The sequence below is a fragment of the Ceratotherium simum genome, chromosome 21, assembly GCF_057802395.1.
Source record: "Ceratotherium simum simum isolate JZ-2026a chromosome 21, ASM5780239v1, whole genome shotgun sequence".
NCBI classification, from domain to species: domain Eukaryota; kingdom Metazoa; phylum Chordata; class Mammalia; order Perissodactyla; family Rhinocerotidae; genus Ceratotherium; species Ceratotherium simum.
The window spans coordinates 29,953,683-29,979,580 of NC_141920.1; the positions used below are offsets into that span (position 1 = coordinate 29,953,683).

Sequence of the window (25,898 nt, forward strand, 5' to 3'; positions counted from 1 at the left end):
TGCAGAACAGGAGAGGGGCTGTTTTAAAGTCTGTTGTAGGAAAGCTAACAGTTCAGGGTGTATGCAATGGCTTATCTGCTGTAAGCTGAGCTGTGGAGTTTCCTCATTGGCTGGGCTGTTGCTGGGTGGGAGAGAAATCTTCCAGCAGAAGTAAAGTAAAGAGCCCCGGCCTGGTTGTGTAGGAGGTTAAGTTTTCACCCGCTCTGCTTTTTGGGAGCCCGGGGGTTTACCGCAGGTTCAGGTGCTGGGCAGGGGCCCATCGCACCACTTGTCAAGCCATGCTGTGGGGACATCCCGCATATAAAATAGGGGAAGAAGGGCACAGAAGTTAGCCCAGGGCCAATCTTTCCCAGCAAAGAGGAGGATTCACAAGGGATGTTAGCTGAGGCTGATCTTCCTCACACAAAGCAAAAAAGAAGAAGAAGAAGTAAAGTAGTTTTACTTCCTGTGCAAAGTACAAAGGTAAAGTCTCTTACTGTTTGGAGTAATCCACAATGTATGATAGGACATGAGAGCTCCCCCTCTGTGGGCCTTCCCTACGCCAATTTATTTGAGTTTCTTTTATTAATTTCCACACTTTTCTTCCCTCCTCCCTCCTTCTCTCCAATCCTTCCTTCTTTCCTTCATCCCTTCCTTCCTTCCCCCTTTCCTTCCTTCTTCCTCCCTTCCTTCCTTCCTTCCTTTCTTCCTTCCTTCCTTCCTTCCATCCTTCTTTCCTTCCCTACTTCGTCTCTCTTTCTCCCTCTCTCTGTCCTACAACTTCCAGGACTATGTTGAATAGGGGTTGAGAATGGACATCCTTGCCTTGTTCCTTGTCTTAGGGAGAAAACCTCCAGTCTTTCACCATTAATTATAATGATACCTGTAGGTTTTCCTGTAGATTTTATTAATCAAATTTAGTAAGTTCCCCACTGTTTTTAATTTTCTGCGAGTTTTCATCATGAATGGGTGTTGGATTTTGTCAAATGCTTTTTCTGCATCGAATTGATATATCACGCAATTGTTCTTCTTTAACCTGTGGATGCGATAGATTACAGTGATTGATTTTCAGAATCAGCTTTTGTGACCGCCTGGAATAAATATGACTTAGTCATGGTATATAGCTTTACACTTTGTTAAATTCTATTTGCCCATATTCTGTTGAAGATTTTTGTGTCTAAGTTCGTAAGACATATTGGTCTGTAGTTTTGTTTTGTTTTTGGTAGAGTCTGTATCTGGTTTTGCTATCAAGGTATTAATGGCTTCATAAAATGAGTAGAGAGGTGGCCCCTGTTCTTCTATTTTCTGGAACAGATTGTATAAAATTGGTGTTAATTCTTCTTTAAATGTTTGCTAAAATTCTCCAGTGGGCCAGGATGTCTCATATATTTTTATTTTCTCCTCAAACATCCAAGCCTTCCTCCTCCTTCCTCCTAATCAGATAATGGTCTTCCTTCCTCTTTCATCTGGTCTGACACCCTCAAGCCATCTGCTGTAGCAATTGGGACTCACAGCCTCTGCCAATACACCATGGCCTTGGGGAGTGAGCTCCCCATGGCTGCTCAGCTCTTCACCGTGTAGAGGCAGAACCGTGCAGTTCTGTGGGGAGCCTGCAGGGCTCAGCTTCCACCACTGACCCAGAGAGACCTCCAGTGACCACTTCTGGCCAGTGTTCAATGAGCACTCAAACCTCCGCAAATTTTAACAGTGATTATCTCTGGAAGGAGGCATTGTGGATTCTTCTCTTGGTTTACAATTTCATGTTCTTCAACATGTTTTTCTCCACTGAGCAGGTAGCATCTGTGTGGTGGTAATAAGTTTAAAAGACAGATCCTCAGTTCCCAGGGGCTGGGGGATGAGAGCTGTGATGTGTGCAGTGCTCAGCCGTGTGACCATGGGGGTGAGTCCATTACCTGCACAAAGGTTCTGGAACAGACACGACCACTGGGAGATTTTGTGAGCTGGGGGCCATCCCAGTCTAGTTATCTAAATTCCACCTGTTCTGGAATAGGGACAGAGAAAACATTCCCAAAAGAAATTCTGGAGGGAATCAGTGGGGAGAACACAGTAAACAGGCAGAGGGAGTCCTCACCACACACACCTGAGGTCCCACTCACCTGTGAGTCCAAGCAGCAGAGGTAGCAACAGGGATGGCAGAGGTGGGTAGGGGGAGGAGGTGGGGACAGGCGTCCTGGTGACCCTGGTGACCCAAGCAGACCCTTGGCCTGCTCTGTTTAATCTGGTCCAGAAGAGGCCAATGACTCTGTACTCTAAGGACAGAGGACAGTTCCTGCCTCCATGATGTCAGAGGATGGGGACTGCGATAAGAGGAAAGGCCGTGGCACTGTGACACATTTTTTGTGATCATAAATTGGAGAGACAAGGTTGCTACAGGCTCAGAAGTTGCTGCTGGAAATGTCCTGGGTTCCAAGGTGGAGGGAAACAACTTCTGCAGATTTGTGCTTCTTCTCAAGCCTCATTCCATCTGAGGTTCTCCCCACCCCCATAGTCCTTGCCTATCTAGGAGCCCTGGAGACATGGTCTGAGCCAGGGGCTTCTGGAACCTCATGATGGGCAGATGTGGTCCAGCTTCTGCATGAGCCCAACATCTGACCTCACTGAGCTGCAAAGCTGCAGGGAGGAGGCTGGATCTCTATGGCCTCACCTTCTTGGAAATAGAGTTGAACTTGACAAGAGACCCCTTACCCCACTGCAGAGGTGTCAGAGGTAAAATTGAGTCCTGACGCAACGTCTGCTGTGAGCTCTTGGGTTTGCTATGGATGCCTGCATACAATATAGGAAGCTGCCTCCTTCTCCTTCCCGCAGAGGAATTGTGTTTGACTGGGAGAGAGGGTAGAGCTTTGGAGATGGTGATGTTTTTGTGCTTTAGAAGATAGAAGGGGCTTCCAGGGAAGGTGGGCCTGGGAGAACACTCTCCAAGAGGGAAAGCAACGCACCTGGAAATACACCTGGTTAGGTGAGGACTGCCTTTCCTGTCTGTGCTGGGTCTGGGGCCAGCTCTGGAGGAAGGGGAGTAGAGGGCAGAAGAAACACTCTCAGAGAGAGGAACCAGCATGTGGACCTCCTTCTTTTTCACCTCCTGGAATGGACTCTACTCAAGCACAATTGTGGTTTAAAAGGACACTTGGCCCACACTGAGCTAATGACCCTTTCATGTCCAAGCCTCCATAGCCAGGCACTGGCTGCTATGGCCGTTTCCCCATTGCTTCCTTGTCACCCCTGCCTCCTCTTCAGACACCGACTAGATGTCAAGATACAATCTAGGTTCAAATCTTAATTCCATATCCTAGTAGCAGACTAACCTTGAGCTCCTCACGCAGACCTATGTATTGTTTGACCTTGAAATGTTCATTTTTGTGTGCCTCAAATATTCAAAACTGAGGTCATAATCTGCACTCAAACATTCTCTTCTCACACCCCACCCTGTTAAGTTTGAGGCCCATCATCTGCCCATGGGGTGAAACCAGGAAGGGACCCATGTTCTACACCCTCAGTCATCCACCCATATCTGTCTCCTACCAGACCCTGTTAGTTTTACCTCCTGAATACCTCTTGAATCTATTTCTCCATCTCCAGCATTATCTATTGCCTGAAGAAAACAATTACCTCTTACCTAGGCTAACCTTCTTCTTCTTGTGCCCCCTGTCATCTCTTCCTCCTCCTTCACCCAAGTGCTCTTTGACAACACGGATCTGATTACACCCATTTTTTGCATAAACACTTTTGTGGACTCTCATTGCTCTTAGTATAGTAAGACTATATGGTCTGTGATATATGGTACTATAAACAATCACTCCTTCCATGACTGCTTGTCCCCTGGAGACAAAGGGATACCCACTTTGTCTGGTATTCAACACAGCCTCTTTGTCCCAGGTTGGGTTCCCTGGGGAACAGACTTTGAGTTGAAGATTAACAAGCAGATCATTTTTGAGGGAGTACATTTAAGACCAATATCTGTGGAAGGGAGGAGAGGGAAGCAGGATTGGGTAGAAGGAGAAGTTGAGCTGCAATGAAGTCTCAGCGAAGACCTCAGCTGACCTCCCATGGAGCTCTGGTGCTAGGATGTTCCTTCAAAGTGTGCTGAGTTGGAGTGAGAATGCTGGGCCTTTATATCATCATGTTGATGAGTCATTGGATGTGGCATGTTATCAGGCATGACCTTGGGCAAGGACGCTCTCCTCAGCTGAGGCAATTCCAAAGAGGGTTGACAGCTGAGGGCCGTCTTCTCCAGCCTGGTGCATCACAGCATTCACCAGGCACTTGAGAATGTCTTCCACCTGGGAATTCTTGGACTCAGGACATCTAGTAACACCTCCAGTTAGATCCTCAAAGCTACCTCACCTCACCCAGGTAACCCAAGTTTCTCTGACCCCACTTGGTCTGAACTCGACTTTACTAACTGGAGAAGTTTAAGATGAATATCCTGGGGGACTGAGAAGCAGCTTCCTCTGGGTTCTGTGAGTGCCTGGGTCTGGGGTGAGCTCTGACAGAGGACAGAGGAAGGAAGAGAAGGTAACCTCAGACCTGGGAAGTGAGATGAAACTTCTCTATATTAACACAGAAGTCTTCCCACTACCCATTCCTTGTGTTGTTTCCCTAGAGGGTGCAAGAAGCAGAGATCCAGCTGAGGGGAGGTTGAATTTTTTTAATAGATTTATTTCTTTTAACAATTTTAGATTTACAGAAAAATTGGGATGATAATACAGAGTTCCATGTACTGCTGCACACAGTTTTCCCTATTATTAATACCTTATATTAGTGTGGTACATTTATTTCAAATAATGAACCTATATTGGCACATTATTATTAACCAAAGTCCATAGTTTATTTAGATGTTGTTTTAGCTGGGGTACTATAACAAAAGCCTCTAAACAAAGAAATTTATTTCTCTCAGCTCTGGAGGCTGCAAGTCCAAAATCAGGGTGCCAGCATGGATGGGTGAGGGCCTCCTCTGCTCACAGATTTCTCATGGTGTCTTCACAAGGTGGAAGGGGCTCGGAATCTCTGTGGGGTCTCTTCTATAGGAGCACTAATCCCATTGATGAGGATGGAGCCCTCATGATCTAATTACCTTCCAAAGGCCTCACATTTCAACATGATCATATTGGACTTTAGGATTCTAACATGTGAATTTCAGGGGGACACAACATTCAGACCACAGCATAATCCAATTTTTTTTGGTGCTCAGATTGTTCCAGATTTGGCCTTCGGGAGCTCTTTCAGTTGGTTCCTGCACCACTTTGACCTACTCCAATCAATGAGCTGTTTTTTTTTTCCTTTGGTACTTCGTTATTTTCTAGGTGCTATAGAATTTTTTTTTTTTTGAGGAAGATTAGCGCTGAGCTAACGTCTGTTGCCAATCCTCTTATTTTGCAGAGGAAGATTGGCCCCAAGCTAACATCTGTGCCCATCTTCCTTTACTTTATATGTGGGATGCCGCCACAGCATGGCTTGAGAAGCGGTGCCGGGGTCCGTGCCAGGAATCTGAGCCTGAGAAGCCCAGGCGGGTGAAGTGAAGCGTGAACCTAACCACTATGCCACCGGGCCCGCCCCAAGATGATGTGGAATTTTTGATGGGACTTTTTAAGCACAAAGAAGAGAGAGTAGTCTTTAACAAAAGGGCTTCAGAAGACAAGAATCAGATGGTGGAATGAAGAGAAACTTTACTTCAAAAGCCAACATCTAGTAGAAACTAATGTCCTCACTAAAGTAGTCATTCATTTATTTTTTCTAAAATATGATGATCTACTATATGGCAGTCACTGTTCTGACAACTGAGGATGCAGATAGTCCCTTCTCTGCTAGAACTGACATCCTATTTGAGGAAGACACACACACACACACACACACACACAGGTAGGGTTCAATTTGCATGGTGCTGATATGCATGAATTTTAGTTACCACGGCTCAGTTAAATAACATCAGTCCCCATCACATGGTTCAAATTCCAATTACCACAGTAAATTTACTGTGAGCAATTGCAGAAGTACAAAGTTTGCTGCTAGCTCTTCTTCAGGCCGCAAATCACCGTGTAACTGACAGATACTCATCATGATCAGTAACCAATCATATGATTTCTTTCACAGTCTGCAGCGATTGATCACCGTGACTCTGTTACTCAGTTTATGCACAGACAGCAAAGCATGTAGTCGTGTTGTCTCCTGGTCTCCCAGTGATGAACCCACGTCACATTTTACAAAAATGATTTATTGCAAAAGGGAATGGGCAACAGAGATGAAAGTGCAATGGAGAAACGAAAAGTGATAAAGCTGGAAGTGAAATGCAAATAGAATGTAAGTGGAGTCATGGAAGAAACAGCTGCCTGTGGGAATGACGACACTGATGCTGTTAGAAAGATTCCAGATGTCAGACAGAGGAACTTAGTGACGGCAAACTTACCACATAAATGAAGAAAGTGGTGGTGAGGAAAAGGGTGGAAATGTCCCTGAGGCAGTGACACCAGCAAACACTTCAAATTAAAGGAAATTCTGTAAAGATTTCACAACATTGAGAACACAAGGGATAAAAATATTGGAAGTTGGTCCAAACTTAGAAACGAGTATGATGATTCACCAAGGCATAGAAAAGATCCTTGATCTGCATCGTAAATTATGCAATAAGAAGACGTCAAACACTGTTCAAACTGCTCTTCATAAGTTTTACAAAGATAATAAAACACTTTAATTCTCAGTGTTTCTAATCTTCAAATGACAGTGTGCTAAGTAAATATTAGTTTTTCTATTTCTCTTTTTCCTCTACATTTACAACTGACAGTTTCCAATGTTTTGAAAAAAATTTTAAAGGTCACAGCATAATTATTAGTAATCTCATTGATTATTGACATCACTTTCCATGGTTTCAGTTTGCACACTCATTATTACACTCCTGCACTGCCAAGCAAAGTGAGCACTTCCTATATTTAGTGTGTCAGGTAATAATAAGTGATAAGGAAACAAATTAATCAGGTCAAGAGGAATTGGAATGCCAGGTGAGAGAGGAATTTATATTTTATGTAGGGTGGTTTATGGAAGGTGCCTTTACTAGAGTGACATTTGAGCAGAGACTTGAAAGAAAGGAGAGAGTAAACGATGTGGATATATTGGGGGAAGAAGCCGAGGAGTGATACAATTTGACTCATATTTCCAAAGAACCACTGTGGTTGAAACAAGAAAGCCAGCCAGAGACTCCTGCAGTGGCCCAGGGAGAGATGATGGTGGCTGGGATCAGGGAGCAGTGGTGGGGGAGAAGTGTGCCGATTGTGGAGATAACTCAGTGCTGTGCAGGGGAAGGTTTGGACAGGCTCAGGGGAGCCGACTGCTACATGTTCAGGAGTTATGGAAGCTGGTTGTTAAACTGTTGCTAGCTTGAAATTGGCCACCTTGGGAGTGTTTACACCACAAAAATTGGAAGGCATTACAAATGAGGCTTTTTTTTCTTTTGGAGAATCAATTGTCAAACAATTGCCATCTCGTCTCTGGATATAAGCCTATTGACGGCAGAATTAAATACAGGACATAAGAGAAAGGGAAATCAAGGATGACTCCACGGCTTTTGGACTGATGCCATGTGTACCATGAGCAACAGGGTTGAGGAGGATGCAGATGATAGTAGAATTAGTGCTTTCATCACAGGCAGATTAGGAAAAACTTCTTTCTGGGTTTGAGGAGTAGGACATTGAGGCAAAGAGGAAGGAGAACAATTTTTCTTCTTAAAATCAGAATGGAAGGAGTCCGGACCCATGGCTTAGCAGTTAAGTGCCCGTGCTCTGCTACTGGCGGCCCGGGTTCGGATCTTGGGCGCACACCGGCCTTTCCGCTTGTCCAGCCATGCTGAGGCCGCGTCCCACATACAACAACTAGAAGGATGGGCAACTATGACATACAACTATCTACTGGGGCTTTGGGGAGAAAAAGAGAAAAAAAAATAAGAAGGAGGAGGATTGGCAATAGATGTTAGCTCAGGGCCAGTCTTCCTCAGCAAAAAGAGAAGGATTGGCATGGATGTTAGCTCAGAGCTGATCTTCCTGAAAAAAAAAAAAAATCAGAATGGGAGTTCATTTGTACTCAAGAGGCAATAGAGCAACTCAGTGAGGCTGGGGAGTTGGGTTAGACAGGAATCCAGAAGACAGAATAACTCTTGATGCATGGACATGAGTGTGTAGTTCATGGCCAAGTCCCAAGGCAATGGATGAGAGATATCCTGATAGATGTAGACTTGAATAGTTTCTCACATTCTGGGGAGATGTTGTGAGCCAGTCCCCAGAGCTAAGACCCATGGCCCCTCCTCAGGACCATGTTTGCAAACCCAGCTCTGGGGGCATCAAGGACTGGGAGATGGAGCAGCAGGAGTGTGTGAGCAGGCAGGTCTCTGGGGAGGGGAGGCATTTGGAGCAGAGTCATGGAAGCTTCTGGTAGGATCCTTCCCTTAGGCAGGGCCCCTCACAGAAGGAAGGAGACAGCAGAGATTGCGGGTGGCACACAGCAGGAAAGGAAGGAAGGAGCTGTGGGAAACATGTCCACATTTACTTATCTGCTCATCATTATAGAAATGTTCCCTGTGTGCCTCCTATGTCCCCGGTGCTGTTCTCCTCCTGAGAAAACTGTCATGAGACGACAGGTTGACCCTGCGATAGGACTCTGCTACCTCAGCCTTCCTCCCCGGGGCCTGATTCTCCTTCCCCATCCCTTCCACTCTGTCACTCAGAAGGTCAGAGCAGGAACAGCCCTCAGAGCAGCATCTAGGACTTCTCAACATTACTCTAATGTGTGGGTTCCTTTTACCCCATGAGCCCCAGCGTTCAAGTAATCTACAGAAGGTCTCCAAGGGAACCGCTCACTCAGCTCCCCTTCATTCAGCCTCCCGCTGCCCACTTCCTCCACAGAACCACAAGGACTCTGTGGACACCCTTTGAAAACCCTTGATCCAGCCCTCCTCCTGCAGGACCCCACACAGTTCCTCGGATGGAGAAACTCTGAGAGGGAACCACAATACTCCTGAGTGTATTGAGGGAGGTGTGTCACCTTCTCTTAACTCCATGTGGGCCCTGACCCAGTGTGACCTGTGGGATGGCCCCTGTTACTGACCTTCCCCTTTATGGGACAGACCTTGGCCTGCCCTCCCAGCCCCGCGACTTACAGTCAGGCCCTCCACTTCCTGTGGACGTAGATGGCAGAGACTCCGATGGCCAGCAGCAGCTTTGCGCTTAGGACGAGGACTACCAGAGGGACAGTAGACAGCTCTCGGCCTGGAAATCAAGGGACAGGAGGAGCCATTAGAGGGGCCACAAAGGAGCCATTCCTAGGGCCTCCACTTCCTCCATCTGAGGCTACCCAGGCCATCAACATTCTGAAGCTTTTGAACTTGCATCCTGCTCAACCTTGAGGCAGAAATTAGGGTTACGATGTTCCTCATTCTGACTCACCCCCTTCTCAAGCTACCAGTGTTGTCCCCCTGGAGGGAAGGGTGGAGAATGTGTACTCAGTGACCTGTAAGTGTGTCTCCTGGTTGACTTACTTGATCCTCATACCTCTATGGAGCAGGTGTTATCCTCATTCCGATGAGGCAACTGAGGCTCAGAGACATTAGGGAGGGTCACAAGACTAGTGGGATTCAATCCTAGGGAAATCCATCATTGTTCTCCTGTAGAATGACCCAGAGACCTTGCCTCTTGGACTAAGGCATGTCCAAACTGTCAGAGTCATAGGAATGAATGCCCACACAGCATGCAAGTGGAGTGAGGACAGGTTTCACAGTCAGTGGGAGAGATGCAAGGCTGTCCTCGTTCACAGCAGGGGCGAGGTTGGATGACCCCATGTTCTCAGGAGCTGAGGGAGCCCTCAGGGTGCCTGACCTCATGAGACCTGCTGCCTGGAGAACACCCTGGTGAGTCTAGGAAATGGGGTCTCATGCTTGGGAGGGTCTCAAACACCATCCAGCCCACCTGGACCCCAGTGAGGATGTCAGCTGAAATCTTTCTCTTAGACTCTGAAAATTGTATCTAAAGACGTACATTTGGGCTCTTTGCATTTTTAGAATGACCAGTTTTTGCTTTTAAAATTAAATGAATAATGATAATAAAATAACTTTTTTTTTTTTTTTTTTTTGCTGAGGAAGATTTTCCATGAGCTAACATCTATGCCAATTTTCCTCTATTTTGTTTGTGGGTCGCCACCACCGAGTGGTGTAGGTCCACACCTGGACTGAAATCCAGCTGCCGAGGGGGAGTGCACTGATCTTAACCACTATACCATGTGGTGAGCCCCTAAGATAATTTTTTATAAATAAAATTATCCTTAAGGAAGGAGAGGAGACCTCTTCTGGGGGTGTTAGAGGATGACAGTTCTCATTGAGCAGCTCTCTGAGACTTTCTGTCAGGTGAAGAAATTGCAATGCTCGAGTGCACCTCCTTCTGGAGGGCAGCTCACATCTGAGGAACAGGTGAACTGGAGTATAGAGGCTCAGCCCTCTCCCCTCCACTGAAAACAGCTCTGAAAGACCACCCTGGCTCCACAGCTCTGTGAGAGCACGAGTCTGTGTTGTACCTGTGCACAACACAGGTCACCAGCTCCCTGTCCCAGTCCTGCTCTCACTCCCACAGGCATGATGATCCTAGCTGCACTCCATAAGAAGCTCCACATTCTCATGTCCATTTCAGAGTCTGCTTCTGAGCATACTTGACCTATGGGAGTCCATCTGGGAGTGGTCGGAAAGCCAACTCTAAAATGCAAATATGGAACTGGACCACTCATCAGCTGGCTGGCCAGGAGGACCCCAGCACTGGCAGGAGGTGGAACAGGGGAGGCCCTGGCTCCCCCTAGTGGAGGAAGTGTTTAAACTTCACCAGTGGTGAACTGGGAGGGTGTAACCAGAGGAATGGAGTACTTTGGGGTCAGGCATTTGAAATTGATGTGGGAAATGGTAATTATAAGGACTATGGAATTAATGGCTGTTGCTGTGGCATCAATCCTTTGGAAAAAGACAATGAAAAGTAAGAGAGATGAATCACAAGGGAAAGGTCAAGTGTGAAAGCCAGAGGACTTCCAGCACTGCAGAGTCTCATCTCCCAGAGCCAGAGGCAGAAGAAGCTGAGGATGGGCCCAGGACATCATTATATTAGCAGAGCTACAGAGGAGGCTGAATTCTCAACTTCGGTGGGCCTGTCTGCCAGAATAGGGCCCTGATGGGGACGTATGGGACCCTGAGATGTGGGACAGGGACACATGGGCCAAAGCACTCAGGACACTTCAGTGACTTCTGGGCACTGAGGACAAGGGCGGCATCACACTCCTTGTCTCCAAAAACGGCGTCTCCAAACCAGAAGGAAACACAAAGGGGGGAAAGAAAATTCTACAGAAAACTAGATCTCTGTATTAGTTGCAGAGAAAATGCTAAAACTGCAAAATAACTGTGAGTTAAAGAAAAAAATCACCAAACCCTAGTGCACAACCTTTCACTGGGCTGCCATCTCAGTCTCACCCAACCACCAGGAAGAGTGATGATGGCTCAGGAGAGCAAAGTGGCCTGAGAGATATTTGGAAAACTCACCACCAATATTAAATCCATCATAAATTAGAAAATGTTTCAAAAGTGTGCTGCAGAGCAGAGCTCAGAAGGAGTGTCAAAGTATGCCTGATTGAAAAGGGCTGGCACAGAATCCTAAGAGTGTGTGAATATGTTACTTACATGGGAAAAGGCACTTGCCTTGGTGATTAAGTTAACTATCTTGAGATGAGGACATTGTCTTGGATTATCTGAGTGGGTCCAGTGTAATCACAAAGATCCTTATAAGTGAAAGAGGGAGGCAGGCGAGTCGGAGAAGGAGACGTGATGGCAGAGTCAGAGGTCAGCGTGAGGTGGGGCCCTTAGCCAAGGAATGCAGCTGGCCTCTAGGAGCTGGAAAAAACAAGGACTCGCATTCTCCCCTAGAGCCTCCAGAAGGAGCACAGCCCTGCCACCCACTGTGGACCTCTGACCTCTAGAGCTGTAAGGTAATAAATTTATGTCGTTTAAAGCCACTCAAGGGGCACGCCCAGTGGCGCAAGCAGTTGGGTGCGTGCACTCCACTGCAGTGGCCTGGGGCTCGCCAGTTCGGATCCTGGGCGTGCACCTACGCACCGCTTGTTAAGCCATGCTGTGGCGGTGTCCCACATAAAGTAGTGGAAGATGGGCATGGATGTTAGCCCAGGGCCAGTCTTCCTCAGCAAAAAAGAGGAGGATTGGCATAGGATGTTAGCTCAGGTCTGAACTTCCTCACGAAAAAAATAAAAAATAAAGCCAGTGAAAGTGTGGTAATTTGTTACAGCAAGGATAGGAAACTAATACAAGGAGGCTGGGACATTTCAAAAGGACAGATGTGACTATTGTCACTCAATTTAAAGTGTATATCTTCTGAGAGGAAAAGGCAAAAAAGAAGGAGGAAGTGCTGTTTGGCAATAGAGTAGTGAAAGGAAACAGGAAAACGGGGGGAAGGAAGTTTAAGGTCCAAAAAGACAAAGAGAAATAAAAAACTCAGAGGCCTAAAACCTTTGTCCCATTGTCAAAACCAACCAACCAACCCAAACTCCATTAACATGCCTGGATTATGCTGTGCTGAGAGAAGAGAGGGCCATTAAGCTAGGAATATTGTAAAGCGCACCAACACCGTAGAAATGAACACAAAGATGTGCATCCTCACGCTAGTCCCATTGGACCCAGGACTGCAGTGGCTGGAGCCCTCAGATGCCTGAGGCAGGCTGGACATCCTGCTGCAGCAGGGTCATAGAGGCATCTTGCACTTTGCTCCAGCCCGCCAAGATGGACAACCCAAAAACCATTTCCCTCCTCAGTACATTAGCGAGTGTGCTCGGTCAGGCACAGTGACAGCACCCAGAAGTAACAGCCCTGGTCTGAGCCTCGCGGGAGATGGAGACTAAGGAGCAAACCCAGGCTGGTCCAGACAGGATGGTGTGGACCCGCCTCTCTCTGCTCTCCCCCTTCAGTACAATCTGACTCCTAGAAACAATGGGAGGTACAAGCACAGGAGGACACTGACAGGAGGACGAGGAAGCAGACTGACTGGGCCCTGAACACTGGAGGGAGAACACAGTGGCCAGGGGTCTAGATCCCACTCTCCTGACTGCCCAGCACAGGAGGAGACCAGGATGGCATTAGACAAAGGAGAAGTGTATCATCAGTGATCTAAGTTCCTGCCTCAAGAAACAAGCAAAAGAGGAACAAAAGAAACCCAAAGCAGTAGGAAGAACAGAAATAGTAAAGAAAAGAGGAGAAAAATCAACCAAATAGAAAACAGAGAAGCAATAGAGAAAATCCTTGAAACAAAAAGCAGTTTCTTTGAAATGACCAATAAAATTGAAAAACTTGTAGCAAGACTGATGATGAAAACAGGAGAAATGACACATTGCCAATATCAGCAGTCAAAGAGGAGACATTACTACAGACCATGCAGATGTCAAATGGATAACAAAGGGAGATTGTGAGCAACCCTACAGACAACTTAGAGAAAATGGATCAAATTCCTCAAAAAGCACAACCTGCCACAATTCACCTCATATGAAATGAAATAATTTAAATAGCCCCAAACTCTTCAAATTCTTTTTCAAATCTGAAAAAGGATTCTCCAGGTCCAGATGGTTTCACACGAATATTCTACCAAGCATTTATGGATGAATTAAAACCAATGTTGGGAGACAAAAACAGCTATAAAAGAAATTTGGGAAAATGTGAATATATACTCCATTTTAGATGGTATTAAGGAATTATTGTTAATTGTATTAAGCGTGTAATGGTATTGGTTTTGTAGAAAAACCAATGTCTTTAATCATATGACCACACAGTAGTGAACTCCATTTGCACCTGGATGTGCATACAAGACTAAGTTATTAGTGAACACAATTATGCAACTTCAGTTATGTCTTTTGTTTTAAGGGAAATTAGACAATTTCCTATCTTCTCTTTTCTACCAGGCAAGGTCGTGGACACTCAGTGTCCCGGGTTGACCCAGCAGATGAGGACAACACCACAGGGCGTGTGGGAAGGGACGTGGCCCTTTGAAAGGTCCTCTGGAGTAAAGATTCCTGGAAACCTGACTCGACTCCCTTCTGTTGTTACCTGAGAGAGAAATAAGACATATTTTCTTCATAGAAAGAGGGACTCTGTAGGTCTTTGGGACAATGGCCAGCTGAGGGGAACGTGTCTCTAATTAGCACATATGTCCTTTACAGGCTGGTGGTCCCTGTCATCAGGGTCTCAGAATCACCTTGATTAGTTTAATCCAATGACCTCGTCTAATGGCAAAACGTCTTCAACAATATCTCCCCCATTGCTCCCCAAGTCTCTTCTGTAAAACTACAAACTCTCAGGGTGGTTGAAACAGGAAGGAGATCATAGAGGAACTGGAATTTGCATATAGTAAAGGTGCCCTGGTGGTTGTGATTATTGCTGGCCCATTGTCACAAATCAGGGAACAAAGGAGGCCTGTACTGTGACCACTCAGTGTCACCAAGGTGACTGGTCCAGACTCACACCCCACGTCCTCAGGGCTCTTCTTCCAGCATTTCACAGAGTAGGAGGTGCAGGCGTGTGCTGGGGTGACATTACTGATGTAGATGGAAAAGTCTAGGATGGAATAGAGACTAGGCAGAGGTTAGAAATGGCAAGGAGGAGGGAGGTGGCCTGACATGGATGGTGATGTAATCATTGTTAGGTGAAGAAAGCAGGAGGCAGGATGCTACGAACAGGATGAGCTACCTCCTTCCCTACTTCTTTCTCTAATGTGTATTTATGTCAAAAGACCTGTATTGGGGCCGGCCCTGTGGCGTAGTGGTTGAATTAGGTGCACTCTGCTTGGCGGCCTGGGTTCATGGGTTCAGATCCCAGGCAAGGAACTACACCAGTCATCAGCCATGCTGTGGTGGCGACCCATATATAAATGGAGGAAGATTGGCAGATGTTAGCACAGGGCTGATTTCCTCAAGCAAAAACAGAGGAAGATTGGCAGATGTTAGCTCAGGAGTAATCTTCCACGAAAAAAAAAAAAAAAAGATCTACAAAGACATGTACCAAAATCTTACCAGGGATGACCCTTGGAGTGTGGGATTTGGGGGAGGGCAGCTTACTTCCAAGTTCTACTTTATATTTATGGACTTTTAGATTATTCTGTGATAAGCATGAATTACTACTTTTAACGTAAAAAAAAAAGATGAGGAGTCAGGTCAGTAGGAGTGGAGGCCTCGCCAGGGGTTCCACCTGTGTCCTGCTCCTTCTGGTGGGCAGAGGCCTCCAGGGTCTGGCGTTTGGTGACCGCCGGCTGCCCATCATGCTCCACCTGGCAGGTGAGCACCACATCCTCCCTGTGGGCAGATGAGTTCACCAGAAGCCAGCTCATCCAGTTAAAGGTCCCATCCTTCTTCTCTACGAGGGTCAAGGCCATTTCTGTTCGGGACACATTTCCGTTCTCCAACCAGGTCAGCTTTAGGTGCCGGGGGTAGAACTTGTTCACCTGGCAGGTGACGTTCATCAGGTTCCCTGCCGTGGGGTGTCGCAAAACCTCCAAGGTGGGCGGAACTGAAACAGCACAGGGCAGAGGCTCTGACATTATGGAACAGACAGATCACAGAGGAGGGCTCCGTAACTTAGCTCCCACCACCACAGATGGGAATCACCCAGGACAGTGCTAGGCATGCAGCAGGCGCTCAAACACTGAGAGGACTCTCTGCATATGAATGAAATCACAAAGCACAGTGCCAGGCTCACAGTAGGTGCTCAGGGACTGGTAGCTCTTTTAGGGTCATAAGCACAGCCCCTGGCATACAGTGGGAGCATAATAACTGTATCAAAATAAATGAAATCACCAAGCACCTGGGGGCTGGGCTTAGAGTACATGCTCAGCAACTAGAGCTGCTATTGGTAAAGTGGACGACACAACCTAGCACAGAGCTTGGCATGGGGCAGGGGTTCACCTGGCAGCTGCCATTCGAATGGCTGAGTGACCAGCACATCCAGGTGCCTGGTGATTGGGAAGGATGGTCAGGAACTAGATTCCGGGAAATCCAGGCCTGGAGCAAACAGCAGGGGGAGGAGCGGACTTGGGGGCTTGGGGGCAGATGGGGGCTTGGGCTGGGGTGAGGGGCGTCTACCTCGGAGGGTCTCAGACAAGTTGGCCCTCCCACGAAGAGGAGGGCCCCCCTGCAGGGTGACGTGGACCACCTCGCAGATGACCTGGGAGCGAAGGTCCCCCGGGGCCAGCACCACCTTTGCTGTGCTGGACACGCTGTAGGAAACACTGTCTCCCTCTGGGTCCACGTTGGTCTGGGAGGCTGGGAGCTCATTCCCATTTTTGAACCACTTCAGGGTGATGTTTCTGGGGGAGAAGCCGTGGGACTCGCAGGTGAAGCTCACTGTCTGCTCAGGTGGGACCTTCGCCGTGGGGTCCGATACCACGGGGGCAGAGGGTTTGGCTAGAAAAGGAGCATTTATAAACAATAAACATGACTGTGATTATATCACTGACCATAAGTGTGTGACGCTCTTAAGAACCTTCACATACAGTATTTTTTTTTTAAAGATTTTATTCATTTATTTATTCTCCCCCCAAAGCCCCAGTAGATAGTTGTATGTCATAGCTGCACATCCTTCTAGTTGCTGTATGTGGGACGCGACCTCAGCATGGCCGGAGAAGCGGTGCATCGGTGCGCGCCCGGGATCCGAACCCAGGCCGCCAGCAGCGGAGCGCGCGCACCTAACCGCTAAGCCACGGGGCCGGCCCACATACAGTATTTTTTAATCCTTCTAATAGTGCCGGGAGGTTGAGTCATCATCCTCATCTTACAGAGGAGGACACACAGGTTCCCAGAGGTGAACTCTGAGGAAGGGGGTAGGTTGTGGGGAAACTCAATTTCTACCCTGTCTATGCAGGAAATTTGTCAATATCCAACAAATTAAAATACACACACCCACTGACCGAGCAATGCCACCTCCAGTGGGCATCTCCCACTGGAGTAGAGTGGTGCAGCACTGGTTTAATATCCCAAGGTTGGGAACAGCTTTGTATCCATCAATGGAAGACTGTAGAATGTATATGCTATCTCCCTACGATGGATGTTATGCAGCTGTGGAAACAATGGGCAGCTCTAGTGCTGACATGGATTGCTTGATTGGGGGTGATTGGCTGAAGGTTGGGAGAGGTTCCCAGTCACCTTGGGCCTCAGGTTCTGAATGTGAGGAGCTTTCTGAACCTTTGGAAAACTGACATAAAGGAGAAATGCTGGCTCCCTGTTCAGTGATTTGGTGCAGCGAGCTTTTATCCAGCATTTACTATGGGCCAGCCTCTGCCATCGAAAGAGTGTGCAATGTCAGCACAAGAAGTAGCCTGCCTGGAATCAGATCCAGGTTCTGATATGATCCCCTTACACACTGGTCCTGTGACTGTGGGCACGTCCACCATCATCTCTTGGCCTGAGGCTCCCCATCTGTACCTGGGGCATTGGGCTTGATGGGTCTGAAAGTCCTTCCTGTGCAAGACATTTCAAGATTCAGGATCCGGGGCCTCTGGCAGAAAACCTTAAACGAGTTTCTTTGCTGCCTCAACAGTGAACCCCTAAATCAGTCACATGGGGAACCTCTTCCCTGGGTGAGAGACATTCTGAGATGACCCAGCTCTGCCGGGAGCCTTCAGTGACTGTGTGAGTTGGTCTCTGAATCACACGAGGGTTTCCTGGACAGACACACAGCAAACACCCAACCTGTGCACGTCTCCTCCAGCCGGGCTGTCAGAGCAAACAGAGAGTCTGGGCCTCTTAGGGATTCCTCTCAGTGTGATGTTTCTGAGGATGAAGTGAAGAAACACACATTCTCTCCTCCCTGCCCTGCCTGGATTTCTCCTCACAGGAAGAGAAGGGAACGTGAGCTTCCTGGGAAAAGAGCCTTTGCCTGCTGTGTCCACTGCTGCTTCCACAGCACAGAGCAGAGCCTGGCACACAGTAGGTGCTCAGTAAGTGCTGAGTAAAGGAGGACTCGGCCACATTGAGGGGCACTCTCTGGGGACAGGGGCGAGATCTGACCGTATGACTGGGGGAGTCACTCAGACTTTCAGTTCCCTTCTCCCTGGAACAAAGGGCTGGACGGGATTGGAAAAGGCAAGGGCTGTGGAGCCAGGCAGATGGGGGTTCAGACATTCCCCCCCACTTACCAACTGTGGGGTCTTGAGCAACTAGCACGACCTCTGCAGGCCTCAACTTCCCTGATCTGTGGAAGGGGGTGAAATCAGATCATGAACATAAGCACCCATTGCCACACCTGATTCTTGCTGTTGCTAAAAGAATGGAGGGCGTTATTGTTGACTTGCTGTCACACACCAGGGGACGAAGGAGGCCCACGCTGTACTCACCACTCACGGTGAGCTGGGTGCCTGGTCCAGACTTAAACTCCACGTCATCATGGCTCCCTTTCTGGAACTTCACACAGTAGTAGATACCAGTGTCTGCTGGGGTGATGTTACTGATGCGGATGGAATAGTCCATGCTGTTTCTCTTTGTGGTGTCTGCAACATTTGTTACTCGGGGGAAGTGGCCTCCTTTGAAACTGTAGATTAACTCCCGGCCTGTCCCTGTCCCCCTGAACCACTGGACGTTCCCCACAGGGAGCAGGGAGGTCAGGGTGCAGCGCAGAGTGGACGTCTCTCCAGCTGCAAGGGACACTGACTTCTCAGGCTGAAGCACCTGCAGCTCCTCACCTGCTGCTCCTGGAGGAAAACAAATCCATTATTTATTCACCCCTATGTGATCTTGTAGCTTTTCTCAAGTGTTTATCAACAACAGCTTTCACTGACCGAGTGCACAGCACGAGCGGGCCTTGAGCTCAGCACATTGCATACCTTCACAAGAAGCCTGCAATATGAGACCCTAGTACAAATGGGGAACTGAGGCACAGAGAGGTTAAGAGATGTGGCAGAGAGTGGGTTTGAGTGCCTGTGCCCTCTCTGGGGGTTTCATGCTTTGCCAAATATTTCTGGCTGTCCACTTTCTGGCCTCAGGGCGTGTTGCATTTCTGGACCTTTGCATTGGGTAGGACCATGAGATGTTTTTAGACCATGAGTTGTGAGCAAGAGTGATGAAGGAAGTTAGTGGATATGCATTTAACTACAAGAACCTCTATGCATCAACTTCCCTCTTATGCAGAGATCCACATGCTCAGGATGGGTCTGCTCCATCAACCTGGAAACTTGAGTGGCACTGATGGGCAGAGCTCCCAACACAGAATGAAGATATAGTTTAATGAAGAAGTAAAACATTCTTTCAAGTACCTGGGATTTTTTTATCCATAGCATAATCATGTGGCATTAGTGTCCTAATCCTGCTGTAACGAATTACCAAAAACTTAGTGGCTTAAAACAATAGAAATTTTTATCTTATAGTTCTGGAGGTCAGAAGTCCACAATTGGTGTTGCTGGGATAAAATCAAGGTGTCAGTCAAGCCACATTTCTTCTGGAGGCTCTCTTCCTTGCCTTCTAAGTCCCAGCGGCTACACATATTCCTTTTCTCATGCTTCCAGTCTTCCTATCACTCCAACCTCATGCTTCCATTATCACTTGTACTTCTCTACCTTTGACTTTCCTGCCTCCTTCTTCTGAGGACCCTTATGATATCACTGGGCTCACCTTGATAATCTAGGATAATCTCCCCATATCAACAGTCTTAATCACTTCTGCAAAATGTAAAAAAATTGCCATGAAACGTAAAATATTCACACGTGCTGAGTATTAGGAAAAGGATCACTTTGGGGGGCCATTGTTCTGCCTACCACACAGGTCTCTTCTGACTTTCAGAAACCAGTTTCCATAACAAAAATCTGTGTATATGGCATTGACACACAGGTTGAATAAGGCAACTTATTGGAATATGGATGAAGGACTATTCAAGCAGTCCACTGGTGAAACACTCTGAAAAATAAAACTAGAAATCAATAAGAGAAGGAGAAATGGAATATCCACAAATACAAAGAAATTAAGCAACACACTCTTAAAAAATCAATAGTCAAGGAAGAAATCACAAGAGAAATTAGAGAATACCTTGAGACAAATGAAAACAAAAGTACAACATACCAAAATATCATAAATTAATAACTATATACCTTAAGACATTAGACAAAGAAGAGAGAAATAAACTCAAAGATAGGAAAAGGAAGAATATAATAAAGATTAGTGCAGAGATAACTAAAATGTAAATAGAAAAACAACAGAGAAAATCAACAAAACCAAGAGAGGTTCTTCAAAAATATCAACACAATTGACAAATCTTTGGCTAGACTGACCAAGAAAAACAGAGAGAAGACCCAAATAACTAAAATAAGAATTTAAAGAACACTACCAAAATTTTGCAGAGATAAAAGAGATGATAAAACACTACTATGAACAAGTGTACACCAGTAAATTGGATAACCTAGATGAAGTGGACAAATCCCTAGAAATACACGACTTACTAAGACTGCATCATGAAGAAATAGAAAATCTGAATAGACCTTTAACTAGGAAGGAGATTAATCAATAATCAAAAATCTCCCAACAAAGAAAAGCCCAGGAGAACCAGACTTCACTGGTGAATTCTACCAGACATGTAAGGAAGAACTAACACTAATCCTCTGCAAATTCTTCCAAAAAGTTGAAGATGAAGAAAGTCTTCCTATCTTATCCAGAGTCATTCTGAGACTCATTTGAAGGCCAGCATTTTCCTAATGCCAAAGCCAGACAAATGCACTACAAGATAACACAGACCAATATCTCTCACAAAAACTGAAGCAACAATCCTCAACAAAATACTAGCAAACCAAACTCAACAGCATATTAAAAAAATTTCACACCATGACCAAGTAGGATTTATTCCTGGGATGCAGGAATGGTTCAACATATAAAATTCAAACCATGTAATCTATCACATTAACAGAATGAAAAACAAAGGCCACATGATCACCTTATTTGATGCAGAAAAGCATTTGACAAAAGCCAAATTTTTTCATGATAAAAACAATCAATAAACAAGGAATAGATGGAAACTTCTACAAAATCATAAAGTCATATATGAAAAACCCACAGCTAACATTGTACTCAGAAATGGAGAAAGTCTGAAAGTTTTTCCCCTGAAAATCAGGAACAAGAAAAAGATGCTCACTTTTAGCATTTCTATTCAACACAATACTGGAAGTTCTAGCAAAAGCAATCAGGCAAGAAAAATAAATAAAAGGCATTCAAAATAGAAAGGAAGAAGTAAAACCACCTCTGTTTGCACATGACGTGATTTAATATGTAGCAACACCAAAGATCACACACATACACACACACACCTGTTAGAACTAATAAACAAATTAAGCAAATTTCCAAATCAATGGGTAAAAATCAGTTGCATTTCTATACACTAGTGATGAACAATCCAGAAAGGGAATCAAGCAGACAATTCCATTTACAATAGCATCAAAAAGTATAAAATTCTTAGGAGTAAACTGAACCATGGAGAGGAAAGACTTGTACACTGAAAAGTAGAAAACATTGCTGAAAGAAATTAAAGAAGACATAAATAAAGGGAAAAACATCCCATGTTCATGGGTTGGAAGACTTCATATTGTTAAGATAAATACTGAGTACTACCTAAAGCAATCTACAGATTCAATACAATCTGTGTTTGGATTGGTGGTTACCAGAGGGGAGGACGGGAGGGAGTGGGGCGAGAAGGATGATAAGGCACATGTGTGTGGTGATGGACTGTAATTAGTATGTGACTGGTAAACATGATGTAATCAGTGCAGAAATAGAAGTATAATGATGTACGCCTGAAATTTATACAATGTTACAAACCAATGTTACTTCAATAAAAACAAAAAATACAATCTCTGTCAAATCTCAATGGCAGGGGGCCGGCCTGATGGCCCAGCATGTAAGTGCACACGCTCCACTTTGGCGGCCCGGGGTTCATAGATTCGGATGCTGGGCACCCACCAACGCACTGCTTCTCAAGCCATGCTGTGGCAGCGTCCCATATAAAGTAGAGGAAGATGGGCATGGATGTTAGCCCAGGGCCATCTTCCTCAGAAAAAAGAGGAGGATCGGCATCGGATGTTAGCTCAGGGCTAGTCCTCCTCACAAAAGAAAAAAGAAATCATAATGGCAGAAATATTTTTTGAGGAAATAGAAAAAAGCATTCTAAAACTCGTATGAAATCCCAAGGGACCCCAAATAACCATTCTGAAAATGAAGAACACAGTTAGAGGACTCACACTTCCTGATTTAAGAAGTTAGTACAAATCTACAATAATCAAAGTAGATTGGTACTGACATTACAGATATATAAACCATGGAATGGAATAGAGAGCTTAGAAATCAACCCTCGCGTACATGGTCGAGTGATTGTTCAACAATGGTGCCAAGGCCATTCAATGGGGAAAAAACAGTGTTTTCAACAAATGATACTGGGAAAACTGGATATCCACACGCAAAAGACTGATGTTGGACCTTTACTTTATACTATATACACAAATGAACTCAAAATAGATACAGGCCCCTATGTGAGAGCTTGAATTATAAAATTTTGAGGAAAAAACCACAGGTAAAAGTCTTCAAGACATTGGATTTGGCAATGATTTTTTTGGATATGACACCAAAAGTACAGGCAACAAAAGAAAAAATATGTAAATTGGACTTCATCAAAATTAAAAACTTCTGGACATCGGAGGATACTACCAAGAGAATGAAAAGACAACTCACAGAATGGGAGAAAGTATTTGCAAAGCATGTATCTCATAAGGGATTGATATCCAGAATATATGAAGAACTCCTACAATTCAAAAACAATTTAACAGAAAACCCAATTAAAAATGGACAGAGGACTTGAAAGACGTTTTCCCAAAGAAGATATACAAATGGTCAGTAAACACAAGAAAAGATGCCCAACAACACTAGTCATTAGAAAAATACAAATCAAAACCACTATGAGACACTCCTCCACATTGCTTAGGATGCCTATCATCAAAAACAAAATAAAAAACAGAAAATAAGTGTTGGCAAAATCGTGGAGAAGGTGAAACTCTTGTGCATTGCTGGTAGGAATATAAAATGTTGCAGCCACTGTGGAAAACAGTGGTGGTTTCTTAAAAAGTTAAACATAAAATTTACCATATGATCACAACAATTCCACTCTTAGGTATATACCCCAAAATATCAAAAGCTGGGACTCAGACACACATACATCAATGTCCATAGCAGCATTATTCACAATAGCCAAAAGGTAGTAGAAACAACTCAAATTTCCACCAAGAGATGAATGGATAAACAAAATGTGGTGTACAAATATTATGGAATGTTATTCAGCCCTAAAAAGCAGTGACATTTTGATACATCCTCTAACATGGATGAAACTTGAAAATATTATGCCAAGTGAAATAAACCAGATGCAAAAGGACAAATATATGATCCCACTTATATGAAGCACCTAGAATAGGCAAATTCATAGTAACAAAAGGTAGAACGGAGGTTAGCCACTGGAGGGAAGGAGGAAAGGGGACTTACTGTTTAACGGGAACAGAGTTTCTGCTTAGGATGTTGAAAGAGCTCTGGAAATGTATGGTGGTGACTGTTTCACAACATTGTGAATGTACTTAATGCTGTTGAATTGGATCCTTAAAAATGGTTAAAATGGTAAATTTTAGGTTATGTGTATTTTGCCACAATCAAAAATATGTACTAACACAAGGTGATCGCCCCACGAAGAGCTTTCAAATTGGACAAAATGGCTCAAGGAAAAAGACAAAATGTGTGGTCCCAAAGGCTCATAGATTTGAGAAACCTGCTCTTTTTTTTTTTTTTTAAATTTTTTGTTTATTGCAGTAACATTGGTTTATAACATTGTAAAAATTTCAGGTGTACATCATTGTACTTCTATTTCTGCATAGATTACATCATGTTCACCACCAAAATACTAATTACAACCCATCACCACACACATGTACCAAATTATCCCTTTCACCCTCCTCCCTCCCCCCTTCCCCTCTGGTAACCACCAATCCAATCTCTGTCCCTATGTGTTTGTTTATTGTTGTTATTATCTACTACTTAATGAAGGAAATCATACAGAGAAACCTGCACTTGAATGGAGAGATAGAGCCGTGGGAGCAAGCATGGAAACAGCAGACGTCAAATTTGTGTTTCGAAAAGAATTGTGGGTGGTTGACTGTGTTTGGACAATGAGTTACGAGTTGAAGGGACACGAGTCACCTTTGGGCCAATCACTGAACTGCAGGGGCAAGACTTTCCAGTTCCATTTCACTGCCTCAGGGACTAGCCAGTTTCTGGACACAGAGAGAAATAGAAAATCATTCCTTCTTATCTTAAGTGTCCTAAAAAACACGCCTAGGTTCTGGTGGCAGGGATATAAATCAGAGGAGCAGGCTGTTGTGGCGCCACAGATAAATCCTGTGTTCTTTTCTATTTCTTGTCTACTCCTCAGGGAAAAAAAATGTGCTTTACCTTTGCAGAGTGTGAGCTGGTGACCCCCACCCACTTAGCACTGTTTATAACCAAACCTGCCTCCTAAGGAAGCACATGCTACTCCAGGGCAGGTCCTTTGGTGTGCCCAGAACATCAGGTGGTTTGGGTTTTTAAGTCTGGAGAAGAAGATTGGAACTGCTAAGAAAAAAAAAATGGGGAGAAATATGAATGAATCTTGGAGGGAGAAATGGAAGGAATAGAGGAGGGAGGAGAGAAGACGGAGCAGAGGGTTGAGATCCATCTGCCATCTGTGCATCTGTAATTCTTGTATTTACTTCTCTGGCCCAGGCCTTTCCCCAGAACTCTGGACTTGTATGTCAACTGCCCACTGGACGTGTTCCTTGGATGGAAATAAACATCTACAGTTAACATGACCCAAAGTGAACTCCTGAATTTCCCCCACAGCCCTCTGTGTCTCAGCTGAGGCACCCTTACTCTTCCAGATACTCAGGCCCCAAACCCTAGGAGTCTGTCCCTCTCATTCCAATCCTATGCATCAGGAAATCCTGTTGGCTCCACTCCAGCATGCATCCAAAATCTGGCCTCGTCCCCCTATCTCTACCAGCCACTGTCTTGGTGCAAGCCACTTCTTGTTTGCAGGAATGCAATAACCTCTTAAATGCTCTAGTTGTTTCTATTTATGTCCTGTTTAGCCTACTCTCAACCAAATGCTAGAATAATTTAAACTCATGTCAGATCATGTCACTTCTCTCTTCAAAACCTTGCAATTGCAGCCATGTCACTCAGCGCAAAAGCCCAAACCCTTGAGCACAGCAGGGAGATCCTACTCTCAGGGCCTTTGCACATGCTCTTCTCTATCAGGAAGGCTCTTTGTCCATACCACCACAGGACTCACCTCTGCACATTCTTTTTCTCTTTGCTTAAATTTCCCCTTCTCAGTGATTCCCCTACCCTATTTAAAATACATCCCACCCTACAGAAGCTCCCAATTCTCTTATCCAGCTATACTCCAATTTTCTCCTTAACACTTATCACTTTCTAATACGCTATAGTCTTTACTTATTTATTAAGTCTATTGTTTACAGTCATTTCCCCACTAAGACATAAGCTCCATGATGTCAACTACTTTGTCTCGTTTATTCACCAATCCACCCCAAATTCCTATATCAGCTCCTGGCACAGAGTAGGTATCCAAAAAATGCATGTATGATGTGTGACTTGCCCAGTGTGATGCCTCTCCAAGACCCTGAAGTCAATTTTAAATGGGTAATCTCTGTGGAAATTATGTCATTACCTGAGTTTCTCGTGTAGATGACTTGGTGAAAAACAAAAGCAAACTGCACTTACTCAGGAAGCAGAAGAGCCCAGGAGAAGAAAACCACAAACCCTCTTCCCCACACCCACCCTTCCCC

At 45.3% G+C, this 25,898-nt stretch overlaps 2 pseudogenes; both read right to left on the reverse strand.

Moving 5' to 3' along the window:
* Positions 1–15,593, reverse strand: part of LOC147914261 (signal-regulatory protein beta-1-like) — a 27,859-nt pseudogene extending 12,266 nt beyond the window's left edge.
* LOC101405616 (signal-regulatory protein gamma-like) overlaps positions 1–25,898 on the reverse strand; it is a 66,539-nt pseudogene that overhangs the window by 37,819 nt on the left and 2,822 nt on the right.